This window comes from Scyliorhinus torazame, chromosome 15 (genome assembly GCF_047496885.1).
Source record: "Scyliorhinus torazame isolate Kashiwa2021f chromosome 15, sScyTor2.1, whole genome shotgun sequence".
Classification (NCBI taxonomy): domain Eukaryota; kingdom Metazoa; phylum Chordata; class Chondrichthyes; order Carcharhiniformes; family Scyliorhinidae; genus Scyliorhinus; species Scyliorhinus torazame.
Genome location: NC_092721.1, coordinates 177,950,340 through 177,963,790, shown reverse-complemented (window position 1 = coordinate 177,963,790; position 13,451 = coordinate 177,950,340). Strand labels below are relative to the sequence as shown.

Here is a 13,451-nt window from a genome sequence, read left to right as displayed (position 1 = left end):
CCACTGGTGCCTCACTCGAAGCCTGCGCAGGTCATTACGGGACCGAATGGAGATAGAGACGCTGACATGACGGAGGCAGCAGACTCTGACTCCGAGATGGAGACACAGGATGCATCAGAGGGGGAATCCTCGGGTCCACGGGCCGTGGATGTACAACCGTTGCGCCGTTCATCACGGAAGCGCCAGTCTCCGTCTCGTTACACGCCGCCTGATCCAGCGCCGCGTGCAAATGGTGTCCGGCCTGCGGCCAAACGCGTCCGACGCCCTCCTTCGCCAGGGTCTTCGGTGGATTCCTTGGACTTTGGGGGGGGGGGGGGGGAGGAGATGTTATAACCTGCCTACTTACCATTGGCTGGGGACTAATGACAATCCCACAATCCTGTGGGAGTATGAGCTTCCCCAATGAGGGGGGCGGAGAAACCATTAGTAAACTCCTAGTATAAATAAAGCTGGCCAGTTCAGGAACCAGCAGGAAGGAGTGTGCAGCAAGGGAAGTTGTTGCTGCTGTTATATATATGTTATTGTAAATAAATGTTATTACTTTGTATCCTTAAAACTCGTGCTGGATTCTTCGTGGCCCTCACAAAAGATGGCATAGGAGGAATGGAGTGGGACGAAAGGATGACATGGGGAAAATGGAATGGCATTGGGAAGGGATTTAAAGAAATACTGATGCAATAAGATACAAATTTCACCGCAAATGTTTTGGGGATTAGATAATATCCTTTGCTGTAAAATGTGAAAGGTGAAAGTTAATTTTGCCGTCTAGTCCACAACAATTCCACTAACATGTTATCATGTTCCACTGAACTCCTTTCAGTGATGGGTCATGGGAAATGCGGTAACAGAGCAGAAAGGAAGGAGAATCTACAAGTATTTATCTTAAAAGGAGGAAGTAAGCTGGAACATCCAGAGGATTTTGGTTTCTTCAAGTAACACAGGTTATACAATCAGTCTATAAAACTAAAAATCTAATGAAATGGAAAAAACATAGAAAACTACACATTATACACAGACTGGAAAACTGTACAAATTTGATAAAATTCACAAAGTCATGTACAAATGCTTACAATACACTTCCGTGATCTTTGCACAGCAAGATTGGTGGTGTGTTAACGGTCAAATCTGCGTTTCTTCAGCTTAAAATAGTTTTGCCAGTTTCATTTTTCATCTGAGGGGAGAAAAGAAAATTAAAACTTAAAAGCTGTAATCCAATTTTCAACTTGTTGAAACAGCTTTTATTCTAGTATTCAGATTAGGTATGATTCACATTGTTCAGAGTTATCATGTTAGTCTTTAGGGCGGCATGGTGGCGCAGTGGTTAGCACTGCTGCCTCACAGCACCGAGGACCGAGGTTCGATCCTGGCTCCGGGTCACACTCGGTGTGAAGTCTGCACATTCTCCCAGTGTCTACGTGGGTCTCTCTGCAAGTTAGGTGGATTAGCCATGCTAAATTGCCCCTTAATTGGAAAAATGTTTTAAACATTTTTTTTAATGTTAGTCTTGCTGTGAGGTATTTAGCATTTCTCACTGTTGTCCAGCGTATCTAGTCGATAATAACAATAATCTTTATTGTCACAAGTAGGCTTACATTAACACTGCAATGAAGTTACTGTGAAAATCCCCTAGTCGCCACACTCTGGGCATCTGTTCGGGTACACCGAGGGAGAATTCAGAATGTCCAATTCATCTAACAACCTTCTTTTGGGACTTGTGGGAGGAAACCGGAGCACCCAGAGGAAACCCACGCACACAGGGAGTATGTGCAGACTCCGCACAAGTGGTGACCCAAACCAGGAATCGAACCTGGGACCCGGCGCTGTGAAGCAACAATGCTAACCACTGTGCTACCATGCCGCCCCAGGTGATAGCTCTGGGACTTTGATATTAAACCTAAGACAGCAGAAGAAGAAAAAAAAACACACTTCAGTGACTGTGTTTGAATAGTGAGATTCTCACAATTTGACATTTCCACTAAATCTTCAATGGTGGCAACATGCCTGTTGACAACTGACACTCTACCGTGCATTGCATAGCACAAAATGCAATTGTGCAGACCAAAATAGAGATGACCTATAATTTTAATGTTGGGCAGATTTCACAGTTCAGGTGGATGCAGTACAGATATTTCACCCACACTATTACAGTTATCAAAATTCAAGAAAAATTATTGATTGTATGCTACAGAAGGTTAACAGCTGCAAACCAATTCCAATAAGATTACGTTCTGTGACAATCACAAATTGTGAGACAGGAATGTAAGGGAATTTGTTACTAAAGCCATGTTCATGTTGTGCACAACAACTGCATAGAGGCAGAACATTTCCAGATAATTTTTGAGTTTCCTGAAGGAGTTCAAAAACTCGAGGTTATTACAGTCCACTTGTACACACCACATTGTCAGAAGCTTACATCAGAAAAAGTAGGCCCATGTTTAATGCTGGCCCACAGTCACACAAGCTTAGGCCCAGTCACACAAGAATAGGTTCCAGACGACCCTGACCCCTTTTACTACACTCATAATTTAAAGTAACTTTTTCACTATTTTACATACCTCAGAACAACTATAGACATTTTTCAAAGCTTCCAACCTTCCCAGATGTTCCTCATAATTATAAACATCACTGACCCTGCTCCCTCCCAACATTGGGTTTTTCTAGCACTTTAATGTCTTCTTAATGTCTGTGTAACTAGAATTGGATACAATATTCAAGATGGTTTTCATATCTACCCATACAGGCAGACAAAGTGGAGAGAGTTCATTTTCAGATTAGCCTAGTTTGCACATGCAAATGAGCATAATCCATTAATAGATTACCTACAAGCCATAATTAGGTATTTTAGTTTGAGTTGGAAGACATCTATTTTCTAATTAACCTAATTTTGAATTGAAATAAGGTAAAGTTATCACAATCCATTGCCAAGTTCTCTGATGGCTGAATGCCCTGTTTTCAGTAGTAGAATTTGAACACAGATTGAATTGTTGTCTAAAAACAATCAAAATATTTGTATTCCACGGCTATTTCCCTCTCTCCAGGTGCCCTAGCCAGCTTTCTTTCCAAATAATATTACAAAAAATAGATTAATTATCATTCATCAGTATTTGAGATCTTGCTATATGCACAAAGGCTATTGCACTGACTGGCAGATGAGCGGACAAATGATGAGTGTGTGTTAGTCCCTGTCCTACAGCAAAGCCTGGTCTCCAGTTGTCTCGGATTTCCCTGCCACTGGGCCAAGGCCTCGCTCCGCTGGGACCGTGTGGTCGTTGGTGTGCAGCGGCCACCCCATGTTAAAAGAATCCATGCGCAGGACGGCAGTGGCACAGTGTTTTAGCACTGCTGCCTCACGGTGCCGAGGACCCGGGTTTGATCCCGGCCCCGGGTGACTGTGCAGAGTTTACACAATCCCCCCCTTGTCCGCATGGGTCTCAACCCCACAGCCCAAAGATGTGCAGGATAGGTGGATTGGCCACACTAAATAGCCCCTAAATTAGGGAAAAAAGAATTGGGTACTTTAAATTTTAAGAGAAAGAATCCACACGCAGGCAACTTCCACCCCAACCTACTCCACCCACCCAATGAATTTCGGGACCTGAAACATCAAGACCTTCATGGACTAACCCAACATACCTGAAAGTTGCACCGCCATCATAGCATGGGACCACAACATTGACATCACTGCTCTGAGCGAGACACAACTGGCAGAAGATAGCCAGCTTAAAGAACAAGGTGGTGGATACACTTTTTCTGGAAAGACAAACCAGAAGAACAATGCATTGTCTATGGGTCGGCTTCGCCGTCAAAAACAAATTGGTCGATGTCTCAACGAAGCCCCCTGCGGGGTGAGCGAACGACTCCTGACCCATAAATGGCACATCACAGCAGTCAGTACCTACACTCTAACCTTATATGCAACGGATGAGACAAGTATTCTATTCAAGCCTCGACCATTTGCTGGCCTGTGTCCCATAGGGAGACAAGTTGATTCTCCTTGGTGACTTCAATGATAGAGCTGGGAAGAACGCAAACCTTTGCAAAGGTGTGTTAGGCAGGGATAACGTGGGGAAAACAATGCCAAAGTCCTCCTCCTGACAAATGTTTCGAACATGACATTGTCATCATAAATACCCTGTTCACCCAGAACTATAAGCGGAAGACCTCATGGCAACACCCCCAGCTCCAAGCACTGGCACCTGAAAGGCACTTCTGCACTATATTTCCAGCTACACAGCTTTATCCTCCTATTCCTCATTTGCACATGATACTGAGTGTAAATACAAAGATTTACTGCTGAATCTTTTCCAAAACCCAGAGCTCAAGCTGCGGTAACTGATGTCACTTCCTACATAAACGGTTATCCAGGACATGGGTAGCATCCGGAAGTTCCCACATTGTACAGAATGTGCACTTGAGCTTGGAGCAGCCTTGCCACTTCTCTATGAGTTAATAATCTTGATACTGCTGAAATCCTACAAATACTAATAAACATGGGAACCGTGGTCAATTTGGGACACAGGCAGGTGTACAGCCTCTGTGTATTGTGCAATGAAACCAGACTTGGCTGAAACTTGCATCTATTGAGAATCAATTACCATTTGCCCCAAGACAATAGCATTCGCATTAAGGACCATCAATGACAGCAGACTAACCGGCGCCACCCCCCCTTATTTGGAAAGGCCTACGTGCCTGGGACAATGATAGCTAGGACCCGCCCAGCCATCGAGGTATCCGGCCCCTAAATGGCTGAGATCGTTGAGGGTGATCGAAAACCCATTGGACCTGGAGTAAGGACCGCCCAAATGGGCGTGAAAGAGATGAAGGATAAAAAGTCCTGTGCACTAGAGATCGGTCTCTTTTGGGACCGGCCTGTGCGTGACCAATTGTAGCAGAACAACCAAGTTCAAGGACCCGCGACCATTTCCTGAAGGACGAGCCCAGCTGAAACGAACACAACAACTTCCAACCGATCACGTGGACCCGGATAAAGGCCTTATCTCGCACAGTGCCTGTCACTCGAAGTTAAGGTCACCTTAGTTGTTAGGTGTAGTTTAGTATGGAGCCGCGTGTATTATTGCATAGAGATACAAGTCTTAATAAACTGTGTTTTAGAGCTAACATACTGGTTGTGTGGTCATTTGGTCAATATAAGAGACAGCTTGTGGTTTACGTAAAGGGTAAAAAGGCAACAACACTAAGTGCATTCATGTACAAGTTACGTTGATTTACAAACTATCATTTTGCACCATTACTGCAATGTTACAAAGTCAAGGTTTAAAGTTATGTAATACAAAAGATGTCACAGACTAAAATTAACGTGTTCATAAAAACCTAGACCAGGGACATGTTCGGAAAAGCAAACAATGCATAGCCACAATATCCAGAACAGTGATACTCTAGCATGGTACACTTTGCATCCGAGCTCACGTAGGCCTCTTGCACTGAAATTAAATTTGGCATGTAACTCAAAAAAAATCAAACGGGTAACAACATTAGAAACAAAATTTCAAAAATAATCTTCTAATGGAAACGGAGGTAATTTTTGAGTTTTCAGTTTAAAGGCATTTTTTTTTAAAAATCAGATTTGTGTAATAGTTTGAGATAATATGCACTTTTTATTGAAATAGCCCATCAGCTTAAAACAAATCTTCAGGAGCAAGTGTCTTAAATGTAGTTACAGTAATCTGCCTTCTGCCTATCCTGATGTCAAACATACAACTTCAGATACATTTCACAACAGGCGAGCATCATGAGATGTACTGTGCTGCACACACTGCACTGGCCAAGTTGACATTGCAGACAAGGCACTATGTAGTAGAGCCCCGTCACTATGGCAACAGATTTGCAGCCTTGCGTGCCTCATGGTACCAGATACACATACAAAATGGAAAATATCCCAAAAAAGAGGCTAGAAAGAAATTAGGAAACTTTTTTTTTAATAAAAATTGCAGCACTTGGAGACTCAAATGAATATACGAGGAAAATTAAATACCACATCATCACCAGTGCAAACAGTTTTCCTTCCTTTATTAGCAAAGCTTTTGAAAGAAAACAAATCTCTTATCCTTCTCTGCCTGACTGAAGTTGCCTATTTTCTCTGTTCCTCTATTCATTTTGAAGTTCTACCACTCAGCATGAATTTCCCCTACTCACCCTCCCTCTCAAAGTGTATCAACTTAAAATGGTTCCAAACTAAATTTCGGCTGAATCCATCTAGCCAATATCGAGGCCCTCCCTGCAGTTGCTGGATTGTTTTCATTGTTAACCATTGCCCATACTAAATTTTATTATGTCCTGATACCCAAGCTCTGATATGATTATACAAATTATACTTATGTACTTTTACTCTGGGGTAGAAAAAGTACTGCTACTTCCTTTCTTTAACCAATTGATTTATATTTTCCACATTGTCTTCAATACAGCATGACCTCAATTTTAACAAAGCTATTTATCAAATACCTTTTGAAAATGTCTGCTGTACACAGCATCTACCATATTTCCTTCATCATACAAGTATTTCCTCAAAGGCTTCAATCAGTTGGGTCGCAGTTTCCTCACAACATTGCTGTTGATTGCCACGACAAGATTTTTTTTGCATAAAGTGCACCTCTCACAGCACCCCAGCTCCCAACCAGGCAGCAACCGGTACAGGAAATAACAAACTAGAATAGATCTAACTAGACAGGCAGAAGGTCTTACCCCGAACTATAAAAATGCCCGACACCTACTCAAGTTTGTTAGTTGCCTTTGTTACCAATGGGAAATGTACTTATTCAAAAAGTTCACCGCAAGATTAAACCAACAGTCAGCCATCGTACTGTTCTTTATCCTGAGCATTAAAAAACAAGTATCTCTTTAAAACTGCTATGGGCTCAGAATCTTCCTATTCAAACATTGCCTGTTTAACTGAATAAAACTGCTGAACATTGGAAAGCGCTCAATCCAGAAACAGACTCTGTCCTGTTCAGTTACAATGCTAATGAACATTCCTAATTTACGAGAAACTCTCCTTCAAATAAAAAAGAAACAATACCCACATCACTTTCTTGAAGAAATAAGTTAATTTTACTGGCATAGTCTTGTTCAATGTGGGAGATTTTGAACATAAAACAGATGGAAGCTCTTTAATGGTAATGATGGGAGAATAAAACCAGTGCATGTAGCACTGGATCAGAAAGGATTCATTTTTATTTGTTTGCAAAAGGGAAAACAGACTTGTATTTGCATAGTGCCAACTATTTGCCACTGAAGTCAACCTCACTGGAATCTCAGGTGCACAGGGCATCACAAAGCTCTTTACAGCCAAGTACTTCTGAAGTGTAGTCACTGTTGCAATGTAAGAAATACAGCAGACAATTTGCACAAGCAAGCTCCAAAAACAGCAATGTTATATATAACCCGGTAATCTGTTTTTGTGATGTTGAATTGTGGAATGACTATTGGCCAGGACATCTGGGATAACCCCACTGTTACTCTTCAAAATCGTGCCTTGGAATATTTTACATGTACCCGAGAGGACAATAGTGTCTTGGTTTACATCTCAGCTGAAAGATGGGACCTTTAATAGTGCAGCACCATCTCATTATTTGTGCAGAAGGCTCGAGGTAAATCTGGAACCCATAAACTTTGACACAAGAGGAGAGTGTGTTACTAGTTGAACCTCACTGGCAGTAACATTTTAAATGTTATAATAATAAATGGGGTTACAAATTTGCTAAAGAATATCTTCCAAAAGGAATGGCCAATGGATACAAAGCCTACAAATAGATACAAGCGAGCAACTTATTTTCATTCATTTGAATTTGGTGTTTTCAATAATAATGCACCTTTGAGTTGTTATAGTAATGAAGAATTAAACAACGAATTACATCCTTAAAAATTAGACTTTAAATAAAATCTGAGTTTTTTAAAAAATGGACACAACCCACGAGCTGAATTTGCTGCAGGGTGATCCTCTAAGAGACAATGGAATTCCTCCCTGTTACCAGACAAGGTCCATCTAAAATTATCCAGAAATGAATTACCATCCCCGGTACAGAAAATGGGATATATTGGCCATCAAGAGATTTCCTGTGTAATACCAAGGCTGATGTTTTGTGGATTTGCCTTCCCACTTGGAATACACAAAGAATGATTTAAAAGCCTGCAAACACACTCACAGTACCCCTAAAAAATAGCCACTTGGGAGGTATATATTGAATCTCGCTCTCTGACTTTGGAAGTTAGCCATGTCAGCTCGGACTGCAGCTGACTTCTTGGCCAAACTACAGAGTACTGGAATTGCAAAACCAACTATTACTCTGCTGAAGTCAACTCTATTCGACTCTTGAATTGCAACAGCTACCAAGTCAGGGACTTCAGCATACTTTATATTTACCTACTTTGAACTTGCGTTTTACTATTTTCTTTCCGTCTGTGTGGAGTTTGCCCATTCTCCCAGGGCGCGATTATCCACTCCCACGCCGGTTGGGAGAATCGCCTGGGCCGCCAAAATTTCCGGGGACGCCGGTCCGACGCCCTCCCGCGATTCTCCCAAGCGGCGGGACTGGCCCAGTCGAGTTTCGCGGGCCGCAGAATCACCGGAGAAACCCAAAATGGCGATTCACCGGCACCCCCGCTATTCTGAGGCTCGGATAGCCGAGCGGCCAGGCCAAAACGGCGGGTTCCCCCCGGCGCCGTCCACACCTGGTCGCTGCAGTCGTGGCGGTGCGTGAACGCTGGGGGGGCGGCCTGTGGGGGGGTGATGGGGGATCCTGCACCGGGCTTCACCTGGAATGTGGGGTGGCCCGCGATCAGTGCCCACCGATCATCGGGCCGTCCTCTCTGAAGGAGGACCTCCTTCCTTCTGCGGCCCCGCAAGATCCGTCCCCCATCTTCTTGCGGGGCAGATTTAGAGAGGACGACAACCACGCATGCGCGGGTTGGCGCCGGCCAACCCGCACATGCGCAGATGACGCCAGTTATGCGGCGCCAGCCACGTCATCTATGCGGCGCCGCTTTTACGCGGGTGACAAGGCCTGGCGCGTGTAGATGACGCAGCCCCGATCCTGGCCCATTGTCAGGGCCTGAATCGGTCGGGACCGGGGCCGTTCCGCGCCGTCGTGAACCTCTACGCTGTTCACGACGGCGCAGCCACTTCGGCGTGGGAGTGGAGAATCCCGCCCCCAGTGTCTGCGTGGATTTCATCCCCACAACCCAAAGATGTGCAAGTTAGGTGGATTAGCCCCACTAAATTGCCCCTTAATTGGGAAAAATTATTTAGTACTCTAAATTTATTTTTTTAAATTACTATTTTCTTGCCTTTAAGCAATTAACAAACTCACCATCTTTAACTCAAGGAAGCCTGGTTAAATTGGCTCCTTTAAACATGGGATCCATGAAAAGCGATTAAATTTCTAGATTAAATTTTGTTGTGACCACCAGAGGGGTTCTGAATAAAGGTGGGACCCAGTTCATCCCTCCTCATCTGGGATTGTAACAATTTGGGGTTTCCCAACTGGACGATGACAAATGAGCTGTCTTACCCAGAACAACAACTTTGGGGAACCTCACCTTGGGTGGATCATAACAAAGTTGCTCAGGGTAGTGTCTTAGACCCAACCATCTTCGGCTGTCTCATCAATGGCCTTCTGACTTTCACAGAGTCAGAAGTGAGGACGTTCACTGATGATTGCATGATGTTCAGCACCATTTGTGACCCCCTCAGAGACTGAAGCAGTCAGTTGCCAGGTGCAGCAAGGTCTGGACAATATTCAGGCTTGGGCTAATAAGCGGCAAGCAACACTTGTGTCATAAAAGAGCCAGGCAATGACAATTTCCAAAAAGAGAAAAGCTAACCATAATCCTCTTGACATTCAATGGCATTAAATTGCTGAATTCCACACAATTATTCTCAGCGGTCACCACTGACCAGAAACTAAACTGGACCAACCAGCCATATATATATACTGCGGCGACAAGAGCAGGTCAGAGGCTGGGAATTCTGCAGAGTGTAACTCAACTCCTGATTTCTCAAAGCCTGTCCACTACCGACAAGTGTGACAGAATACTCTCCATTTTTGTGGGAAAATGTAGTCAGCACTCAAGAAGCTCAATACCTTCCAGAACCCTAACCTCCACCGTCTGGAAGGTCAAGGGTAGCAGATGCACGGGAACATCACCACCTGTAAGGTCCTCAAGTCTCTCACCATCCTGACTTGGAAATATAATCGCCATTCCTTCACCGTTGCTAGATCAAAATCTCCCAAATCCCTTACTGTAGAACACCTATGGGTATTCCAACAACATATGACTGCAGTGTTTCAAGAAGGTAACACACCACCACCTTCTCACACCACCATCTTCTCAAGGGCAATTAGGAATGGACAAAAAATGCTGACCTAGCCAGCCACGCCCACATCCCCTTGAACAAATATTTTTTTAAATATGGGAAATGGGCAGGAAAAGTGGAATTGAAGCTGAAGATAAGCCATGATCATATTGAATGGCATAGCAGGTGTGCCAGGTTGTATTGCTTTGACAAAGGGTCATCTGGACTCGAAACGTTAGCTCTTTTCTTTCCCTATAGATGCTGCCAGACCTGCTGTATTGTCTTCTTTTCACCCGTCATCCTAAGAACACATATAGGAGCAGAAACAGGGCAGAATCTGGACAATTCTGCTTTGAATGAGTTGAGGCTCATGAAGGAAGGAGAATGTTAAGGCTAGAGTCTCGAGGGCACCCAGAGGTTACTGAACAATGGTCAAGGGATCCAAATGCAATGATGCTACGGTAAAAGTAGAAGGCACAAGTGAGTCTTTGGCGATGTCACCGAGACCTGAATTCTGCATCAACCTCAACAACAAGGATTTAATTTGCCCAATTCTGCTTGAGCAACTAGCCAGAGAAGGTGACGGAATGTTAATGTACCAATGGTGGCTCCTATTTCTGTCAGCCCCAAATCACAAAAAGGTGGTCATGGGATGGAGGGAAATAATGGAAAATTAGAGCTCAGTTCCCTCAGTATTTACAGGAAGTTTGGTGCATCTCAAGTGCCTTAAAAATTACAAATGAAAGTTCTTTCATGTCAATCTTGGTTACAATCGTTTAATAACTAGCTTCTAAAGTTTATGTTACAGCAAGGAGCACCCACATTCGATGTTAAAAAAATGCTCCCTTTTCCACACACTTTTATGTGCACCACTAAAAAGATGTGCTTTAAGCCTATTAGTTTAGACTCTCTTCACATTTCACAACACAGACTGGTTCAAGAAACAATGAAATGGACTTCTGGAGAGTAAGAACAGGTGGGACGTTATAATGAATTGGTTGTTAAATCTATCCAAAGAGGGGCAGCACAGTGATGCAGTGGTTAGCTCTGCAGTCTCACGGCGCCGAGGTCCCAGGTTCGATCCTGGCCCAGGGTCACTATCCGTGTGGAGTTTGCACATTCTCCCCGTGTTTGCGTGGGTTTCGCCCCCACACACAAAGATATGCAAAGGTAGGTGGATTAAATATGCTGAATTGCCCCTTAATTGGCAAAGAATAATTGGGTACTCTAAATTTATAAAAATAAAATAAATTTCAAAATCTAAATCTAACCAAAGAGCAGTAACTTCCAGTGTCAAAAGCCTTTTCAATCATGTTAAAAAACATTGCTTTGGGCAGCACGGTGGCGCAGTGGGTTAGCCCTGATGCCTCACGGCACCGTGGTCCCAGGTTCGATCCCGGCTCTGGGTCACTGTCCGTGTGGAGTTTGCACATTCTCCCAGTGTTTGCGTGGGTTTCACCCCCACAACCCAACGATGTGCAAGGTAGATGGATTGAACACGCTAAATTGCCCCTTAATTGGAAAAAAAATGAATTGGGTACACTAAATTTATTTTTTAAAAAGCAGCATTGCTTCATTTTGGATAAGTAGGGTGTGAAGAATAAAATGTTAGCCAAGGGGAAAGCATCACTAGGAATTAGAAAAAACGATCATCAGGTCACCTTGCTTTCGAGAATCACAAAGATGTCAGCCAAAGCTCGATTGGTAGCACTCTTGACTGAGTCAGATCGAGTCCGAAGCGAACCCTGTACATAAAAATCTAGCTACACTGTACTGCAGCATCAAGGTACTGCTGCATTGCGAAAGGTGGCATTTTTCGATATGGCACAGTGGTTAGCACTGTCTCACGCCACTAGGGAACCAGGTTCAATTCCGGCCTTGGGCCACTGTGGAGTTTGCACATTCTCCCAGTGTCTGCATGGGTTTCCTCTTGGTGCTCCGGTTTCCTCCCAGTCCCAAAATGTGCAGGTTAGCTAGATTGGCCATGTTAAATTTCCCCTTAGGGCGGCGGAGTGGGCCTAGGTAGGGTGGTCTTTTGTCAGGTCGGTGGCGACTCGAAGGGCCAAATGGCCTCCTTCTGTACTGCAGGGATTCTTTGACTGAGACGTTAAGCCAGGGCTCTATCTGCCCTCTTGGATCTACATAAAAGATTTAATGGCCAGCACTTTTCAAAATAGAGCAGGAAGTTACATCCAGTGTCCTAGTCAATACTTGCACCTCCATTCAATAAGACAAAAGCAAAATGCCTATTCATTATTATGCTGCTGGGTGTGAGAGCTTGCTGTGCATCTTAGCTGCTGGATTACAATAGTCACTACACTTCAAAAAGTATTTCCTTGGCTGTAACCTGCTTTTGGATGGCAAGTAGCTAGCCATCATAAAAATTGGTGGAGGAAGAGCAGTAAAGAAAATAAGCATGCCAAACTAGGATTTTAAAAATAAAAATGGATTACCAGCAATAAATCAATTAGTACTGAAACAATTAAAATCATCGCTTGCAAGTATATTTCCTAGTTAAACTCATTTTCACTAATTAGCCCCTTGATGAACCAGAATATTGCTTGTTCACTTGCTCTGCTGACAGTTCTAACATCTTAGTTCTCCTACTATGAACGGTTATTGTTTTATGAAGTCACATCAGCGATGTACAGTGGTCAGAATTGTAAAGTTATCAGTAGGGCTGGTTTAGGCGCCATATTAATTACAAGTTTCATTCAAATTGAAATAATCAGTGAGTAGCTAAAAAGAGAATTTTTAAAAGAATTTTTTTTTTTATAAACAGACAAGAGTTATACTTCAACAAATTACAGCAAGAACAATTTTTCAACACTAATCCAACTTCAAAAATACTACAGATACTAGAAACCTGAAATGGAAAATATTGAAAATACTTAGGTCAGGTAGCATCTGTGGAGAGAGGAACAGACATAAAGCCTGGATTTGCAGTGTTCGTGAAAGCCTGATTTGCAGTGTTAGTGACAGCAAAACTAATAATAATCTTTATTAGTGTCACAAGTAATTGTGACACTAATTGGATGTTGAGCCAGTCACAGGCCAAAAACATGGGTTTCAATGGAATTGCTGACACTTCATGTTGTTAATCTCACTAATCCTTCAAATCATTACACCTTGTTAAATGAGG

General features: G+C 43.2%; 1 protein-coding gene across 9 annotated transcripts in view; it reads right to left on the bottom strand.

Moving 5' to 3' along the window:
* LOC140392026 (inositol polyphosphate-4-phosphatase type I A) overlaps window positions 1–13,451 on the bottom strand; it is a 249,394-nt gene that overhangs the window by 151,169 nt on the left and 84,774 nt on the right. For all 9 annotated transcript variants that reach the window (XM_072477194.1, XM_072477195.1, XM_072477198.1 and 6 more), the window contains exon 2: window positions 1,071–1,171. The gene's annotated coding sequence lies outside the window, so the exon portion shown is untranslated. The remainder of the gene's footprint in view (window positions 1–1,070; window positions 1,172–13,451) is intronic.